This window comes from Aotus nancymaae, unplaced genomic scaffold, assembly GCF_030222135.1.
Source record: "Aotus nancymaae isolate 86718 unplaced genomic scaffold, 86718_ANA_hifiasm-v0.15.2.pri h1tg000007l, whole genome shotgun sequence".
In the NCBI taxonomy this organism is placed as follows: domain Eukaryota; kingdom Metazoa; phylum Chordata; class Mammalia; order Primates; family Aotidae; genus Aotus; species Aotus nancymaae.
In genome coordinates, this window is record NW_026988418.1 from 53794841 (window position 1) to 53812768 (window position 17928).

The window sequence follows — 17928 nt, forward strand, 5'->3', positions numbered from 1 at the left end:
ATGCCAGCACTTTGGGAAGCCGAGGTGGGCAGATCACCTGAGGTCAGGAGTTCAAAACCAGCCTGGCCAACATGGTGAAACCCTGTCTCTAATAAAAATACAAAATTAGCCAGATGTGGTGGCACATCTCCACTCACGAGCTACTGGGGAGGCTGAGGCAAGAGAATTGCTCGAGCCAGGGAGAGAGAGGTTGCAGCGTGGGCAACAGAGTGAGAATCTGTCTCAACAACGATGACAACAAAAAGGTGCTAAACATCATTTATCATCAGAGAAATGTAAATCAAAACTACAATGAAATGTCTTCTCACCCCAGTTAAATTGGCTTTTATCCCAACAACAGGCAATAACAAATGCTGGTGAGGATGTGGAGAAAAAGGAACTTTCATACACTGTTGGTGAGAATATAAATTAGTACAGGCACCATGGAGAACAGTATGGAGGGGCCTCAAAAATCTCAAAACAAAACTATCATGTGATCCTGCAATCCTACTGCTGGATATATACCCAAAAGAAAGGAAATCAGCATATCAAAGAGATACCTGAACTCCCATGTTTATTGTAATACCATTTATGATAGCCATTTGGAATTAACCTAAGTGTCCATCAACAGATGAATGGATAAAGAAAATGTGTTATGTATGCAAAATGGAGTACTATTCAGCCATAGAAAGGAGATCCAGTCATTTGCAACAGCATAATACTGGAGGACATTATGTTAAGTGAAATAAGCCAGACACTGAAAGATAAACTTCATATTTTCTCACTCAGTTGTGGGAGCTGAAAATTAAAACAATTGAACTAATAGAGATAGAGAGTAGAATGATGGTTAACAGAGGCTGGGATGAGTAGTGGGGTTGGCAGTGGGGAGTGGAGATGGTTAATGTATACAAAGATATAGTTAGAATGAATAAGATCTCGTATTTGATCATACAACAAGGTGACTACAGTCAACAATAATTTATAGTACATTTAAAAATAATGAAGTGTCTAATTGGAATATTGGCAACACAAAGAAATAATAAATGCTTGAGGTGATGCATACCCCATTTACCTCAATGTGATTATTACCCATTGTATGCCTGTATTAAAATATCTAATGCATCCCATAAATATATACACCTATTATATATTAGTCTGTTCTCACATTGCTATAGAGATACTACTGGAGGTTGGGCATGGTGGCTCATGCCTGTAATCCCAGCAGTTTGTGAGGAGAAGACAGGTGGATCACCTGAGGTTAGGAGTTCAAGACCAGCCTGGCCAAGATGGTGAAACTCCCATCTCTACTAAAAGTACAGAAAATTAGCCAGGCATGGTGGTGGGCACTTGTAATCCCAACTACTTGGGAGGCTTGAGGCAGGAGAATTGCTTGAACTCAGGAGGTGGCGGTTGCAGTGAGCCAAGATCACACCATTGCACTCCAGCCTGGGCAACAAGAGTGAAACTCCATCTCAAAATAAAAAAGAAAAAGATGCCGGGCGTGGTGGCTCACGCCTGTAATCCTAGCACTTTGGGAGGCCGAGGTGGGTGGATCACCTGAAGTCAGGAGTTCAAGACCAGCCTGGCCATCATGGTGAAACCCCATTTTAAAAAATAAATAAATAAATAAAAATAAAAATAAAAAATAAAAAAATAAAAAGATACTACCAAAGACAGGGTAATTTATAAACAAGGGAGATTTAGTTGACTCACAGTTCCACATGGCTGGGGAAGCCTCAGGAAATTCACAATCATGGCAGAAGCGTAAGCAGGCATCTTCTTCACAAGGTGCTGGAAAGAGTGTGAGTGTGTGAAGGAGGAAATTCCATACACTTATAAAACCATCAGATCTCATGAGAACTCACTCACTATCGCGAGAACAGCACGGGGGAAACCACGCCCATTATCCAGTCACATCCCTCCTTCAACACGTGGGGATTATAGGTACCTCTCTTGACACATGGGGATTACAATTCAAAATGAGATTTAGTGGGGATACAGTGCAAAACCATATCATACTGTGTAATCATAAAAATAAAAAATAAAACAAGAGATGAAGGCCACTAAAAAAAATAACTATCATCTATCATTATCGTGCTTATACAAAATAAAGATTTTAGCACTGATTTTAAAAGGAGAAAGGATATGTGAATTGGTTTATAGAACTCACTATATTATTATTATTTTTCTCCATGTTGCCTTTTTAAAAGAACTGTTGGTGTAGAAGGCTGAAATTATCCAAAGGAAACACAACCTGGCTCATTGGAATGGATTAAATGAGGGAATAATGAGCAAAGGAGAGCCACTTTCTCTGTCTGAGGAGAGGAAAGGACATTTAAGGAAGTAGGTTTCAGCAGTATTTTGAATGGTAAGGAGATTTGAATGTATCATGGTCAGTTTTTACAGGTGAGAGAGCAGGGACGTAGCCATGGAAGCTTGGTGTGTGGGGTGCACCGGGTGCTGGGAGGTCGTAAAACTGGTGGGTATCTCAGGCTAAAATTGAAGAGATCTTAATAGCAATTATCATAGTTGCACCACGTGCGTATTTAGTATGTCCCCTTTAATTTTCATAGCAAGCCTACAAGGTGGAGTTCTACCTTGCCAATGTGTAAACTGAAGCACAGAAAGATTAAGTTACTTTTCTGAGACCACAAATATATAGATTTGAACCAACATATTTCTAGATCTGACACCAAAGCACATGTTCTTTTTTTTTTTTCTTTTTGAGATAGAGTTTCACTCTTGTTGCCCAGGCTGGAGTGCAATGGCGCAATCTCAGCTCACTGCAATCTCTGCTTCCTGGGTTCAAGTGATTCTCCTGCCTCAGTCTCCCAAGTAGTTGAGATTACAGGCATGCACCACCACGCCTGGCTAATTTTTTTCTTTTGTTTTTAGTAGAGACCGGGTTTCACCATGTTGGTTAGGCTGGTCTCGAACTCCTGACCTCAGGTGATCCACCCACCTCAGCCTCCCAAAGCGCTGGGATTACAGACAAGAGTCACCATACCTGGTCCACATGTTCTTTTTTGTACCGCCTTTCTCCCTTGACCTCGACTAACCGGATAAATGATTGATTGCCGCTTTACATCTAACACTTCCTGTGTGCCAGAAACTGCACGAAGCACTTCACAAACATCAGCTCGTAGTGGTAGAAAGGTGCGAGACCTTTCCTCACCCATCATAAGGGTCACAACTGGCATTCCTATAACAAAAGACAGGTTAACAAGATGAAAGCATAGCAAATTTATTTAATCAAAGTTTTATATGATGTGGGAGCCTTCAGAAATGAAGACCCAAAGACCCAGGAAAACTGTCTATTTTTATACTTAGACATAGAGAGCTATGTAGAAATATGATTGAACAAAAGGGTGTGATTGAATGGTAATGGACTGGGGGGGAAACCCAGTGAATTCTGTCTGTCCAGATGCTTCTTGGTCTTTCTGTAAAGCATTCCCCACCTCCCATGGGCCAGGGGTCCTCTGAATCAAGGTTCTTTAAGGGCGAAGGGAGAAGGGAGATAATGTGACCTTTTTAGCTTTTATGGCTTGCTTTGTGAAAGAGGAGTGCTAGTTTCTATGACCCAGCTTGTCACGGAGAAATTCTGGTTTCTATAACTCCCTTCAGGGGAGAAAGAAGGGCAGGAGAAGGTTGGAGAGATTTTGCTCCTGAGGCCTTTCTAATCTTCAATTCAAAGTACTCAGCACATAAAGGTGTCATACTTTTGGGTACTGTATTCTGAGCCCCAACAAGCTCATTTATTCTTTAGAATAAGCCTATGATGGAGTTCAGGATATGCTACACCAAAATGTGGCATCTTGGCATTTGAGAAAACAGCAGCAGCAGAAGAGTCACTCTTACCTTCTGCTCATCCTTCTCCCCTGAGCATTCCAGAAAAGAATTCTTTCACCTTCCTCTGAAATAGATCATACAACCTTTCAGAGATACCTTCTCTATCCCTAGGGGAAAGAAATGTCACACTGAGATTCAGAAAAATCTGAACAGGTGTAGCTAAGTTCCCCCCACCCCCAGTTTATTACCATTAGCTCATACCACCTTTGTCTAACTATACATATTCCACAAATCCATCTTCGCGAAAAATAAAAAATTAGCTGCGTGTAGTGGCCATACCTTAGTTTCAGCTACTTGGGGGGCTTAGGTAGGAGGATCACTTGAGCCCAGGACGTCCAGGCTGCAATGAGCCGTGATTGTGCCCCTACACTCCAGCCTAAGTGACAGAGCAAGACCACATCTCTAAAAAAAATCAAAAGAAAAACAAAAATCTGTGCTTAAATGAATGACCTATTTTGGAGGAAAATGCTTCTTGCTGCTTAGATTTTTGGCTTCTCAATAATTTGGACTATCCTGCCACTTTCTCCTGGGTTCCAGCTGAGTTGAACATGAAGAGTTCTGAGCATAGGCACAGATGCACATATAAAGAAGAAAACTACAAGCAGGGAACTGCATGTTCTTTCTCAGCTGTGGAGCCTGGCTGAGCACATTGTGAAGAGGCCATTCCTAGGCCTGCTTTCGCAACATCCCCAGGTGTTTCCAGTTATCTCAAAGGGGTGTCATGAAGTTTGCAAAACCAAATACAATTTAAATTCTTAGATTTGTAAAAAGCAGTTATTGTATATGCTTTGTGGAAGGGAGAATTGTGAAACCCAGTAAACAATGAATGGATGATGTTGTAATTCTCAAAAGGCTGCAAATCACAAACAAAAGTAATGTGACAGAGGTGATAAAGGCACTATGAGAAAACACTGGGTTGGGATTTGGAAAACCCAGTTTTCCCTGAGCATGCTTGCCAAATGACTTATCTATTCCATAATATCGAATAAACATTCCACTTTTCCCTCTGTTAAAAAATTTTTTGACCCCACCCTTTTCATTTGCTGTAAGTATTTCAGCTACTTTTGCTCATTGGCTCTCAAAATAACTGTACCCATGCCCTATTTTTTTTTCATTATTTATTCATTTTGTAAATATTTACTGAGTTCTCTGTTTCCAGGGCTGAACTCGGCACTGGGGTTGGGAGGGGAATTTTAAAACTGCTCACCATCTAGTGGGTAAGACAGAGACCCAAACGAATGTGCTGCAGAGATCATTGCTGGAAGCAAGTTCTGAACAAAGGGTTAAGGGAGCCCAGCTAGAGAACTATGAAGTCACTTCTGGGTCTGGCTAAGTAAGGATTAGCCTGGTGGAGATGACCTTTTAGGGTAGTCTTACTTGATCTATTGGAAGGTGGGGCAGAGGTGGAGGAAGCCTCTTCAAGCAAATGGGTTCAACCTCTATTGATGAACAATGGCATAGTCAGTTAATATCTCCATAGCTTGTGGTTGGACTGGGTCCCAATAGGTGCCAAAGCAGGCTGGGCAGGGATGACTCTGGATAAGAGGCAACCTTTATTGACTTTTAACACATTTTTCTCCTGGACCCTTCCTCCTCTTTGCTGCCTAAGATCCCACCCAGCCTTGTTCTGATGCTGGGTCTGGAAGCTTTGGGAGTGTCCAGGGTTCACTCCTTTGGTGAACTTTGACATTGGTTCGCCTCTGAATCACCTTAAGGCCAAAGCCCATGGGCCTGTGGGGCCAGACACACAGCAGCAGGAGCCAACAGTAGAGCAAGCATTGTGGGGACAGCAGCTTACCAACTGGGTGTAAAATGTGTCCCCTCTGCAGACACTTTGAGGTGTGGACTGAGGTCATACTATTAAATAAATGGAGACCATCAAGCCGTAGATGTAGACTTATGATAATAATAATGACCATTTAGCGACTGCTTGCTGTAGGGTACCGTATGCTACGTAAATTACAGCCACTTTCTCATTTCATCTATGAATAAGAACTCAAAAGCAAGTAGCTTTGGTTGGCCCAGGGTGTGTTTTGCTGGGGGCTGGTGGAAGCGGATGACACTGGCAGAAGAAAATGAAGGAAATGAGTCTTGCTTGGTTCCCAGATTGTGTGTAGCTTAACAACAAGAAATGCCATATAAACCAAATTAGAATTTAAAAAAAGAAAGAAAGAAAAGAGTAATGCCTGATCTCTACATTTGGCATCAGAAAACGTCCTTAAAATTACATTGGTCATTGTTATTGCTTTTGCTTATCAATCTAGGAGAAGCTCTCAAGACCATTTTATCCAGATCCTCCCCATGCATGGATGAAGAAACCATAACTTGGGTGGAGAGTGTAGTGACGTACCCAAGCTCACAGTCAGCTACTGGCATCACCTGGCAGAGAATACCTGCTGGAGATCCATCTGCTTGGCAGGTGGAGGGTTCATCCTTGGTCACAGCCCGACAGAATGTTCTCTACAGCCCTGTCAGTGCTTATCAGCATGTTTGTTGCCTTTGAATTCTAGGGTTGGAAAGTCAGGTTTTTCAAGTCTAAACCTACAATCTGTTCTTCATTTCCTCAGCCCTGCCTCAGGAAATAGGCTTATGACACCTGAACTCTGCTGAGATTGATTTGTAAACAACAAAGCTAATAATTTACAACTGGATGCAGTCTATTTTGGAATCTCTTTACCTGGTAGTAGGTGTCCTTGTGAAATCAAAAACATGATTGGAAGACTGCCTGATGGGCAGAGAATTATGCAACAGGAAGAATAGGCTTAGTAAAATAGATTCGATATTGAGGCTGGAAAAATCTACTGTTACCCTTTGTTTTCCCCCATGGAAAAGGTTGTATCTTGGGTTGAGTTTTAACTCTGACATTATTATCTGTGTGGTGTTGGACAAATTGTTTAATCCCTCTGATACTTTATTTCTCCATAGATCTAATGGGAATACCTGCCAAATACAGTGTCTCTCCCTTAGATGTTGTTGAATGCTCTGAGATTTGGATTCTCAAATGCTGCTAAATGGACCATAGTTTTCACCATTGCTTTGCCAGATGAAAAAGAACAATGGAGGGAATTTTCATCATGCTAAATTCTTTAAAATATTTGATGTTTAAATATCCTTTATTTCATTACATGATGGTGATAAAAAGAATAATTGTTTTAAAAGTATCTTTACCTTGCAATATAAGAAGTCGGCCTCTTAATCCATTCACTCGGGATTTCTGCCAGCACAGCCAGGAATATTCGGGTTAGGTGACTCCAGCAATATAAGAGGTGCATTCTCTTTGGTTTTCTGTTCTTCTACTTGGTTTGTGGTTTCAGTTAATTTAGGAATACGAATTGAAATGTGTAAAACAGAATGTTAAAGTACATGCTATTCAATCTCACATTTGCGATCTGTTTTAAGAGAGAACATTAGCATTTGATGGCATCCAGGTTTTTGTGGATTTTCTTCCTCATCCGCCCACTACATCTAGCTTTGTTGTTCTTTGATTCCTAGGGTGTCTAGTGACGTGGGTTATGGGAGACCTTTGACTGAGGATGCAGATACAGCAACTGAACCTGGTTAGAGTCCCTTTTTTCTGTTTAGAAGTTTGTCCAACAGGCAGAGCCAGGAGAAGAGAACTTTGGAGCCAGCACATCAATGTCCCACTTTGCTCAAGGGTCAGTGACTTCCAGAATCAGCAAGAGGGTTGGGTGAGGGAACTGAGGAAGACTACAGTCTGTGGCTTTATATGAAGAGAAAAGCAAAAAGAAAAGAGAACGTGAGAGGAAGGAAGGGAGGGAGGGAGGAAAAGGATGGAGGGAGAGAAAAAAGAAGGGATTACTATCTGAGCCAGACAGGCCATTTAAAAAAAAATCCATATGGCTCTCTGGAGAAAAATACAAAACAGTTAAAATTTGGGAGCTACTTGTGAGGGCCACCTGTTGTATTTAGAGGCAGAATTATTTAAATAGCAGACACTACTTCAGGTATATACAAGCTGTTATTCTGCACTGGAAACTTGAGCAGCTGGGAGGAAGAAGGAAAAAGAGCCTGGGTAAACTAGCTAAGCCTGAGGTTAGGTAGACACAGGGCATGTCTGTCTGCTGCTGCAAGCCTCGGATACCTGGTAACTTTAGCAAAAGCACCCCGAGTAGGCACTCTTGCTCAGTCTCTCATCCCTGCCAGACAGTCATCTGGTTCCATTTTGAGCCAGCTAGCAAAAGCCGAGGTTTCACCCCTTCATAAGCTTTCAAAGTCCTTAGTATAACCTGTAGTTGTAGAGGCTTTAACTATTTTGATTCTTGTGAATCTTTCCATGTAAATCAGGAGAGGCTGAAAACCCAAGCAGGGCCTTTCTAGCAGCTTTCTGGGCTGCCCCCTACTTAGAAGAGTTGAGGAGGAATATTATGCCAGAATATCTGAGGTGTTTGCAAACGTGGTGCTGGGAAAATGAGCTAACGGTGGAAGGGAATCTCTTTGCCTATCCTTACGGGACATAGGCCCATGATTTTTGGACTGGAAGCAAGTCTGTGGATGGAAGAGGGGAGATAGCCACACCCCTCACCCTCATATATTATAGCAATAGCATGAAAAATCTTGATGATATGCAGTGTTGGTGGTGGTTGTGTTTGTGGTGTAGGCAAGGGGTTTTAGCCACTGAAATGCAGTTTATGACTAAATGCTGGCGTTAGCTCCAGCTAAGGAGAGGAAAGTTTAAGCTACAAACATCTTATGTCTAGAGCAGCCTCCCAAATAGTTTTCTTGCCTCAGGGGCACTGAAGCCTGCTTTATTGGCTCATAGCCCCTTGTGCATGCCTCTTCCTAACCGTATTCAGTGACATCAAATTTGCAAGCTTGAAATTGGCCATGGTGGAAATATTTACACTACAGAAATTGGCAAGCACCATGAGTCAAGGCCTTTGGTTTTCCCTGAAGGTCTGATTTGTCAGCACAGCACTTCACTACATGCATTCCCATCCCCCTACATTCATTTTACTCCACAGCTGCAGTGATCTATCCAAAGATAAAGCTGATCATTGTCTCCAGCTGTTTAAATCATTCATTGTCTTCCCATTGCTCTGAAAAAGCCCACAACCTTTACCCACAGCTTATGAGACCAGCCTACATGATCTGGCCCTAGAAGTCTCCTCAGCCTTTTTCTGCATTACCTCTTATCTCACTAGTTGTGCTCCATCAGTTCGTTCAATGGAACTACAGTTTTTCACCACAAGTTCTTTGCACATAGTGTTTACAGCCATTTGTGGTTCACCAAATATTCACAAGCTGCCTCACATTTTCTAGCCCACTTATAGTTGGGTGGGACCTTGTGACCAGTTCTGCCAAGTGAGCAGTGAGTGGAAGTGACACACAGCAGAGTATTGAAGGGCTGCGTGCCATCTTCCAGCTTTCTCTTCTGCAGCTGCAATCGTGCAGGCCACGTGTAGAGACAGCAGAACTGCACAATGGAGTAACCTGGATTGCTGGGTCAGCACGTGAAGGACAGCTGTCTTTAGAAAGTTGCCTGATGGTGCATGAGTGGGAAATAAACATTTGTCGTGTTAAGCCACTGAAATTCAAGACAACTTTGTTACTGCCAAATAATTTATCCTAGTAGTTCTCAAACATTTGGTCTCAGGATCCCTTTAAACCCTTAAAAATTATTGATGATCCCAAAGAGCTTTGGTTTATGTGGGTTACATCCATCAATATTTCCATATGAGAAATCAAAGCTAATAAAATTTTAAGATGTATATATATATTAATTTTAAAATAACAATAGTAAAACCATTACAGTTTAACATAAATATTTTTATGCAAAACAGCTAGCTGCCAAAACAAACTCATGGCAGTGTTTTATATTTTTGCAAATCTCTGGATTCATTGAAGACAGCTGAATTCTGATACCTGCTTCTGCATTTAATCAGTTGCAGTCTGTTTTGTTGTTGTTTTTGTTGTTGAGATATATGAAGAAAATCTGGCCTCACACAGATAATGTGGTTGAAAAGGAGTGTATTTTAGTAGCCTCTTCTGATAATCGTGGATATTATTTTTGGATACTACATTGAAACTCTATAGCTCTGTTGCCCAGGCTGGAGTGCAATGGTGTGATCTCAGCTCACTGAAACCTCTGCCACCCGGGTTCAAGCGATTCTCTTGCCTCAGCCTCCCACGTAGCTGGGATTACAGCTGCCCACCACCATGCCTGTCTAATTTTTTTGTATTTTTAAGTAGAGACGGGCTTTTGCCATGTTGGCCAGGCTGTTCTTGAACTCCTGATCTTAGGTGATCCTCCTCCCTCAGCCTCCCAAAGTGCTAGGATTACAAGCGCGAACCACCATGCCCGGCCCAAGTGGTAGTTCCTTAAAAGTTAGTTACAATGTAGCATCTGAAATCATGTCAATGAACTTTTCACACTCTGCTACATTAAAATGTTTGGGCTCTCTTGCACTTGGAAAGGATCCTTTACCCATACATGGTCTTGATGTATTTCCAAATAACCTCATGATGGATTATTTGGAAAAGATTAGTTCACAGAGTTAACACAAATTTTCCAAAGGCTAACACATTTCCTTATACAATATTTTTTAAAATCACATTAATTAATATCACCATTAATCTTATTGGAATCTTCAAGTACTGGAAGCTGTCTCACTCATAGTGGTGGCTACAAGTTTTCTAACATTCCAATTTTTGTTTGAAAGCTTGCATTTTATCTTTAGCAACAAACACTGTCAGTCATTTTTCTTGAAGTGACAGGCTCATTTTATTCATTTTCAAGAAAATGTCTGCCAACCATCCAAGTTTGAATAACTATAGTTTGTCAGTTTTTTCAAGTAAAAATGTCATTCCAGGATAAAAGCAGCTAGTTCTGTTTGCATGAAAAAATCAAACAACTGCTTTTCCTCAAGACAACCACCATAGTTCGGTATGCAGTAGAAGGGTTTTGTGCATACTTCTCATTTGTCACACAGAATATTAAAAAGATGTGTACTCCTGGGTAGTGATTTAATAAGAGAAATAACTTTTACACTTAATCAAAGGCATTTTTAAGTAAAACGGGTTTTATTTTTCTACTGCAAGTGCATGGGGTAAAGAATACAAATACGATGACAATTAGTACAGTTTGCTTCATGCTCAGGCACCAGAAGTTTTACCCACCAGTGCTTTTATATCATCAGTGCAAATGTCAATCAAATGAAAAGGGTAGTAACATCTTAGTGTCATTATAAAAACAATTTTGACCTCACAAAACCTCTGGAGGAATCTCTGGAACTCCCAGTGGTCTGAGAACACTTTGAGAATCACCAATCCAGCCCATTCTCACTAATTCACTCCCACCGTTCCTTTCGGCTGGAATGTGCCCCACTCTGGCCCTCTTCACCAGGACATCACACTCGGTGCCCTAGAGCCTGGGTTCATGATCAAGTTCTCAGGGGCCCTTCCATGACTTTCTATGTTCCTCGTTTAATGTTCTCACATGCTCTATGTACATCTTCACTTACTGCAACAGTAATTTTAAATTGATCTCTATCTTCTTGCTAGATTTTAAGCACCATTAGGGTAGGGATGGTTTTTTGGCTCACTATTACATTTCCAGTGTCTAGGATGGTGTCTGGTGCCTAACAGGACTCAAATCTTGAATAAATGTAGGAGTCTGAAGCGGTCCTGTGAAAAGGCCTAATGAGTTCCGTGGGAAGTGCTTGTTGATTTGGGACTAACTAGAGGGACTCTGGGGCCTTGCTTAAACTTAGCTCACCCAGGTGTTTCTACAAACAGGTTCTGTATAAAACAAGGTAGCAGGCCTGTGACTGGTGTGTAAAATACCTATGTTTAGCTCTTTCCTGTTTCAGAAGTGTGTATATGTGTATGGGTGCCACATATGTGAATGGATCTAGAGAAGGGATACTGACAACTCTTTATTACTTCTATAATGGGCAAAGCACCCATAATCCTTCAAAATGTAAAATTTGACATTTTTATCTCACCCCATGGAACCTTTAATAAGAGCTGTAAATAAGTAGGAAACTGATTTCCATACCATTTGCTTTCCCTGGCGAAGGTTGGTAAATTCTTTCAGGATAAGGATCATGCCTTTCTCTTCCTTTCCTTTTCCTAATGGTGCCCCAGCCCAGTGATTGGCATATAGAAGACATTCAATAAATGTTCATTAAATTGTCATGTGGCAAAAAGTAAGGCAATGTGACAGGAAGAAGGAAAAGCAAAGGCCTCACGTTGGGATCTGAAAACCTAGGATTATCAACACCACCATCTTCCCCATTCATTAATAAAATTGGGCATGTTTGACCACCCAGTGTTTGCTCTTGATCACAGTTAGCAGTTCTCAGACTCACCTCTTTCTGTTCCATTTTCTATATCCGAGATGTACAGCAGGACCAAATCGCTCCACCTGCTACAGAATCACCCAACCAGAAAAGGTTGGGGGCCACATCCATGGCTCTCAACCTGGGCTGCACATTAGGTCCCCCCAAGGAGCTTGTAAAAAGTACCATCTCTTGGGGGAGATGCCCAAGAATCAGTATTTTAAGAGTTCCTTAGGTTATTATGAAATGCAGCCAGGATACAAAACTACTGGGCTAGACAAGGAGCGGGACACTCAGGTATTCATGGGGCTCCCCGCTCCTCTATGAGGACAAGTTAAAAACCAGATGACGAGTCCCTAGAAAATTAACATATTGCTGCCCATGGCAGTGATGGCTGTCACTGCTAGAGAAGAGTGCATGGGATTGGAACCAGCTCCCAGTCTGCGTCCTGAGCCACGGGACCATCTCAGAGTGGTCTCAGCCTGTGCTGCTTAAGCGATCTTTGCATAGTCTACCTTTTAAGCACTAGGTTCTCAAAATCAGTTGTTCACACCTTTTGGTTATTTGAATTAGAGGCAAGTGGAGTGGCATGATGCCCTAGGAAGACAGGAGTGCGATTAAATTCTGCTTACAATGAAACTCCCAAAGGAGATCACATGCTGAGAGTAATGGGAGTGGTGCTTATAATAAGCACTTGTTTATAGTTCAATTAGAGTTCAATAGCTTACAGACCCCTATGATGTCCACCTTCTGCTCCGCAGCCTTCCACCCAATGGCTTCCTCTAATAAGGTTCTTTAAGCTACTCTCTAATGGTGGGGTGGGTACACAACCAGTTATACTTTAATGGTGTTTACACAGTCAAAGCAGCTCAGCTTGTTAGACCATCGAGCTGCCAGGACAGCAGAGCATCAGTTCAGGGCTCTGTGAAATTAACCTTTAGTCAGTTTGCCCTAATTGATCCCATGCTTCAATCCTAGGGCATTCTAAGTATTTAAAAGCATGTATTGAAAGATCTGACTAGCTTGTAACCATGGTGAGTTTAAGAGAACTGCTACAGTATTCCTTTTGAAATACTCCAGTGAATTAAAAATTATTAAAAGATATTTGACTGAACATAAATTATTTCATTTTGGGTGAAATTAGTCTCTAAACTTAGACCAAAGACGTATGTACATAAAAGAACTTGTTTTACACTCAAGGAAGAGTTGAGACAATGCTGATGTCTTCACGTGGTCAGAATGCTGGTGGGAGTCGGTATCCCCTGGCAGTTTCTATTAGTAGAGGAGCACACGTAGTGACCTTTGCCTCAACATGTTGACAAATAGAGTTTAAACTTCAGAGGTGTGTAAACTTCAGAGAAACTGTCCCAGGCTGTAACTGGGTTTCAGCTCTGGCCAGAATTTTGCCAGCCAGCGGACAATGGAGTGGACGGCATAGCGTCTGGAATGGGAGAGACCCAGGTTAAAATCTCAGCTCTCACACTTCCTGGCTTTGTGACCTAGGTCAGTACTTAATGCCTTCAAGCTACCCTTTTCACATCTGGGGAATGGGGATGATAATAGTGCCTACCTCTCAGAGTTGCTGTGAGAATTAACACAGATAACATGTGCCAAATGCTTAGTGCAGTATTCGGCAAGTAATAAGTATACACTAAACATTAGCAAAACAAGACAACAACAAAAGCAGGACAAGAAGCCCCAAAGAGCCACGTACAGTTGTTTAGCTGCTTGAAACTGCCCCTGCCCCCTTTCTTTCCACCCTTGTCTGCAAGCATGCTAATTACAGTGAATGTCAAATAAAATTATATTTAAATAAATATGTTACAGAAACTTAAAGTTCAAGTGCTCATAGTATGCTCAGGACAAAATTGCAATCTGGGAACTGGTCCCAGAAGAGACTTCTAGAACTTGTCCCAGAAGAGACTTCTAGAACTGACAAATGTCCATGAGGGCTCTTCCTCCCGAGCACACAGTTTGACAACTTCTCTCAGCCTCCCATGCAATTAGATGTAGCCACCAGGTTGAGTGCTGGACAATGGAATGTGAGTGGGAGTAAGATGTGCCACATTCAGGCCTGGCCTGTAAACCCTCTCGGTACAATCCTGGCTGTCTTTTTTCATTTACTGATGAAATAGAACACCAAGGACACTAACAGCCTAAGAGAGGGCCAGCCCAGAGGGAAGAGAAGAGGTTCACCTCTTTTCCTCTTCCCTACACCAGACTGTGATGTAAACGAGAAACAAATTCTTATTGTGTTAAGCTACTGATATTAGATAGTTGTGGTGTTGGTCATAGCAGCTCACCTATTCTAATAGGTACAATGAGCTTTTTCAGGTTTTGCTGGTCTCTGAAGTTTGACTGAAGCACCAGATAGGCTGTCAGGGGAGCTGGTTGTAGTCTGGGCTCTACCTGTCTCTTCCTGATGGATCTAACCACCCTTAGAGATATGAAGAGCATTTAGAGAGTCTAAGAAAGTCAGGCTGAGCGTGGTGGTCACACCTATAATTTCAGGACTTTGGGAGGCTGAGACAAGAGGATTGCTTGAGGCCAGGATTTCAAGACCAGCCTGGGCAACATAGCAAGACCCTGTCTCTACAAAAATAGAAAATGAAAAAAAAAAAAGAAAAAGAAAGTCAATGAGTCTGTCCTCTCTGATGATGACACAATTGTCTTTCTGCCTATGCAGAGACTTGGCTGAGAAAGGAGATTTGCTAAGCCCTTGGAGGGACATGACAGCCACCTTTCCCCTCCTTTTTCTTCTGGAACTTAACTTATGTGCAGACTCTGCGGCTCAGCACACTGGAACTGTTATATGATTTGGTTGTCATTTAAACTAGTTTTATGACTTTGGCCAAAGTTCCTTAACCACTTTGTGCATCAGTTTCCTTGTCCACATAAGGGGAGCAATGATGCACTTACCAAATGGAGTTCTAGTGAGAATTAGAAATAATTTTTGTAAAGCATCGATCACAGTGCCCAGGCACTAATAGTCACACAATAAAGGGTTATTGCTATTAAATTTGTGTGCTGAATACTTGATTTATTTTGCAAACATTTGTGGAGCTCTTGCTATGGCCAGGCTGCTGGAGTTACACAGGCAGAGTGGACAAACCTGCCCTCCATGCATTTAGGCTCTAGTCCTGGCAGCCTCTGACCTCCCCTTGCCATCCCCACCTCTCACTCTAAATACACACATAGGCGCGACATGGCAGTATGAAGTGGAAGAAAAAGAAATGAATTTTTGAAGGGACAAATGCAAAAGGAGTCTGGGGCCAGATTTCTGCTCTTCCTTTAGGTTGTTACATGCGATCAAGTAGTCCTTCTGTAAGGACAGAAAATTAACATATGGCTGCCCATGGCCATGATGGCAACATTCTGTAGTTAGACCCTGGACAGAGAAGTCAAACCTCAGAGGGCTCTCAGGAGAGAAGCGAATCTTCAGTTGCAGCTTCTGCCTGAGTCCCTTGGTCTGAAGGAGTCCAGGGAGAAGGGAGAGGTCAGAGTTCAGATTTATTGCTCCGCTTCTCTGGAGTGGAGTTGAGGGAAGCTGGAAGTCTTACAAAGTGTTAAGAAGGGGTACAGATAATTAATTATGTGTCCACCCATGAATTGCCATTCTGAATATAAAATCTCTGATAGTCATCCCACATACAACATAGCAAAGCCTTTAAGGACAAGCTTAAGAAGGATTAATTTACAAAGAGCCAACAACTGGAAATCTCTAAAATCATTGTAAAAGAAAAAATGATGCTCAAAATCACAGAGTTTAAGAACTGGAGAGACTCTCAAAGGTCATCTAACGCAGATTGTCAAATGCCAGTCCATGAGGAAATTTCCACTGGACCACAATGAAAACAATTAAGACAATTTTTTGTCTTTCCATGCAATACATTTTATTCATTTTATATGATTTATCTTTTATTCCAAAATTATGGTCATCCTAGTTTGTTTGTGTTGAAATATTCCTTGTATTACAGAATGATGATAGTATTTTAGATGGTAGTTTGTTTTTATTTTTTGTACATGGGTTTTTTAAAATCTCTACTTTTAAAAACAAAAAGTTGGGAATTCTATATCATCTCTAAGTTTTTTGAAGTTTTGTTGTTTGCTGAAATTCAAAATCTAGAAATGACTCATCAAATTCACCCACCGTTTGCCCTGAAAATACTTATCTCATTTGCCCTGAAAATACTTGCCATGACACTTGAGGCTGCTCCCTTTACCCCTAGATAATTTTGCCATGAAATATCTAGCTTTTATTATTATTTTAGCATTGCTCTAGTATATGACTTTGGAAACAGGAGACATCATTCTATTTATAGCATTCTGTTTTTAGTAGTAGTTTTTTCATTTATGAAATACAGTAATTCTCAAACGTTAAAAATGTCAAATCCAAGAAAACATAGCATTTCTACATGTGATGTTAACATTGTTCTCAAACAGTTGTTGATGGAAGATTCATTTTATGAATCTGATTTTTTCAAAATAGATGATTTTGATGTTAGTTCTGTTTAGAAATAACTCCAATAGTTTTTATATTTTATTTTCACGTTGAAGATTAGTCAGATTTGCTTCAGCCTCGAAGAATGTGTTTATGTAAAATTACATGATTGCTGGCAGTGAGCTGCACTTTTTTTTCCTAAAAGGGAAAAGGTTAAGATATTAATTCCTGAAAAGTTATGTAATTTGTCCAAGTTTTGAGAATACATCTGAATACGGAAGCCGGCTTTGATAAATGGGAAGAAGAAACAACTCCCTCAAGCAAAATGGACCTGATTTTCACTGTTATCTGATGATAGCATTTCTGCAGATGCTAATAAAAGTGGTTTAAAAGACATAAATGTACAAACTTACTGTGATGGTTAACATTAGGTGTCAACTTGACTGGATTGAGGGGTGCCTAGATAGCTGGTAAAGTCTTGTATCTGGGTGTGTCTGTGAGGGGATTTCCAGAGGAGACTGACATTTGAATGGTGCACTGGAATAGGAAGACCCACTCTCAATGTGGGTGGGCGCCATCCAATCGGCTGCAAACGTGGCTGGAACAAAGCCGGGGTAGAAGGGGGATCGGCCCGCTTGCTGTGTCTTCTGGATCACTATCTTCCTGAGCTGGATGCTTGCTTCCTCTGCTCCTGCCCGTGGACATCTAGACTCCAGGTTCTTCGACCTTTGGACTCTGGGACTCAGGCCAGTGGCTTGCTGGCGGCTCTCAGTCCTTCACCACCGACTGCAGACTGCACTGTCGGCTTCCTGGTTTGGAGGCTTCTGTTTCCTCAGTTTGCACACAGCTGTACTGGGACATCACCTTCTAATTGTGTGAACCAGTTCTTCCTAATAAACTCTTATGTATCTCTAGCTCTAGCTCTGTCTCTCTCTCCCTGTATCTCTATCTCTATCTATCTCTACCTATATCTATCACCTATCTTCTGTTGGTCTGTCTCTCTGGAGAACCTAATACACATATAAAGTGTAATTTAAAAAACCCTGAAATGAAAGCAGTGTCCTGGGTCTAGTCCTTGTCGTGCTCTAACAGCATTTGCAATCTGGTAAAGTCATTTCACTTGCCTGGGCTTCAGTTTCTCCATCTGTAAAACAAGCCGGTGGGGGCAAGTTGATCTTCAAGGCCATTGGTTAGCAGTTAGTCTGGTTAGTGGTAACGGCAGAAATCTGAGGCTCCAGAAGAGACTCCCTGGTTTGAATGCTGACTCTGATACTTATTGACCAAGGGACCTTGGGTAAATTACTTAATCTCTCTGTGCCTTAGTTTCTTCATTAATTAAGTGGGGATAATGGGGAAACA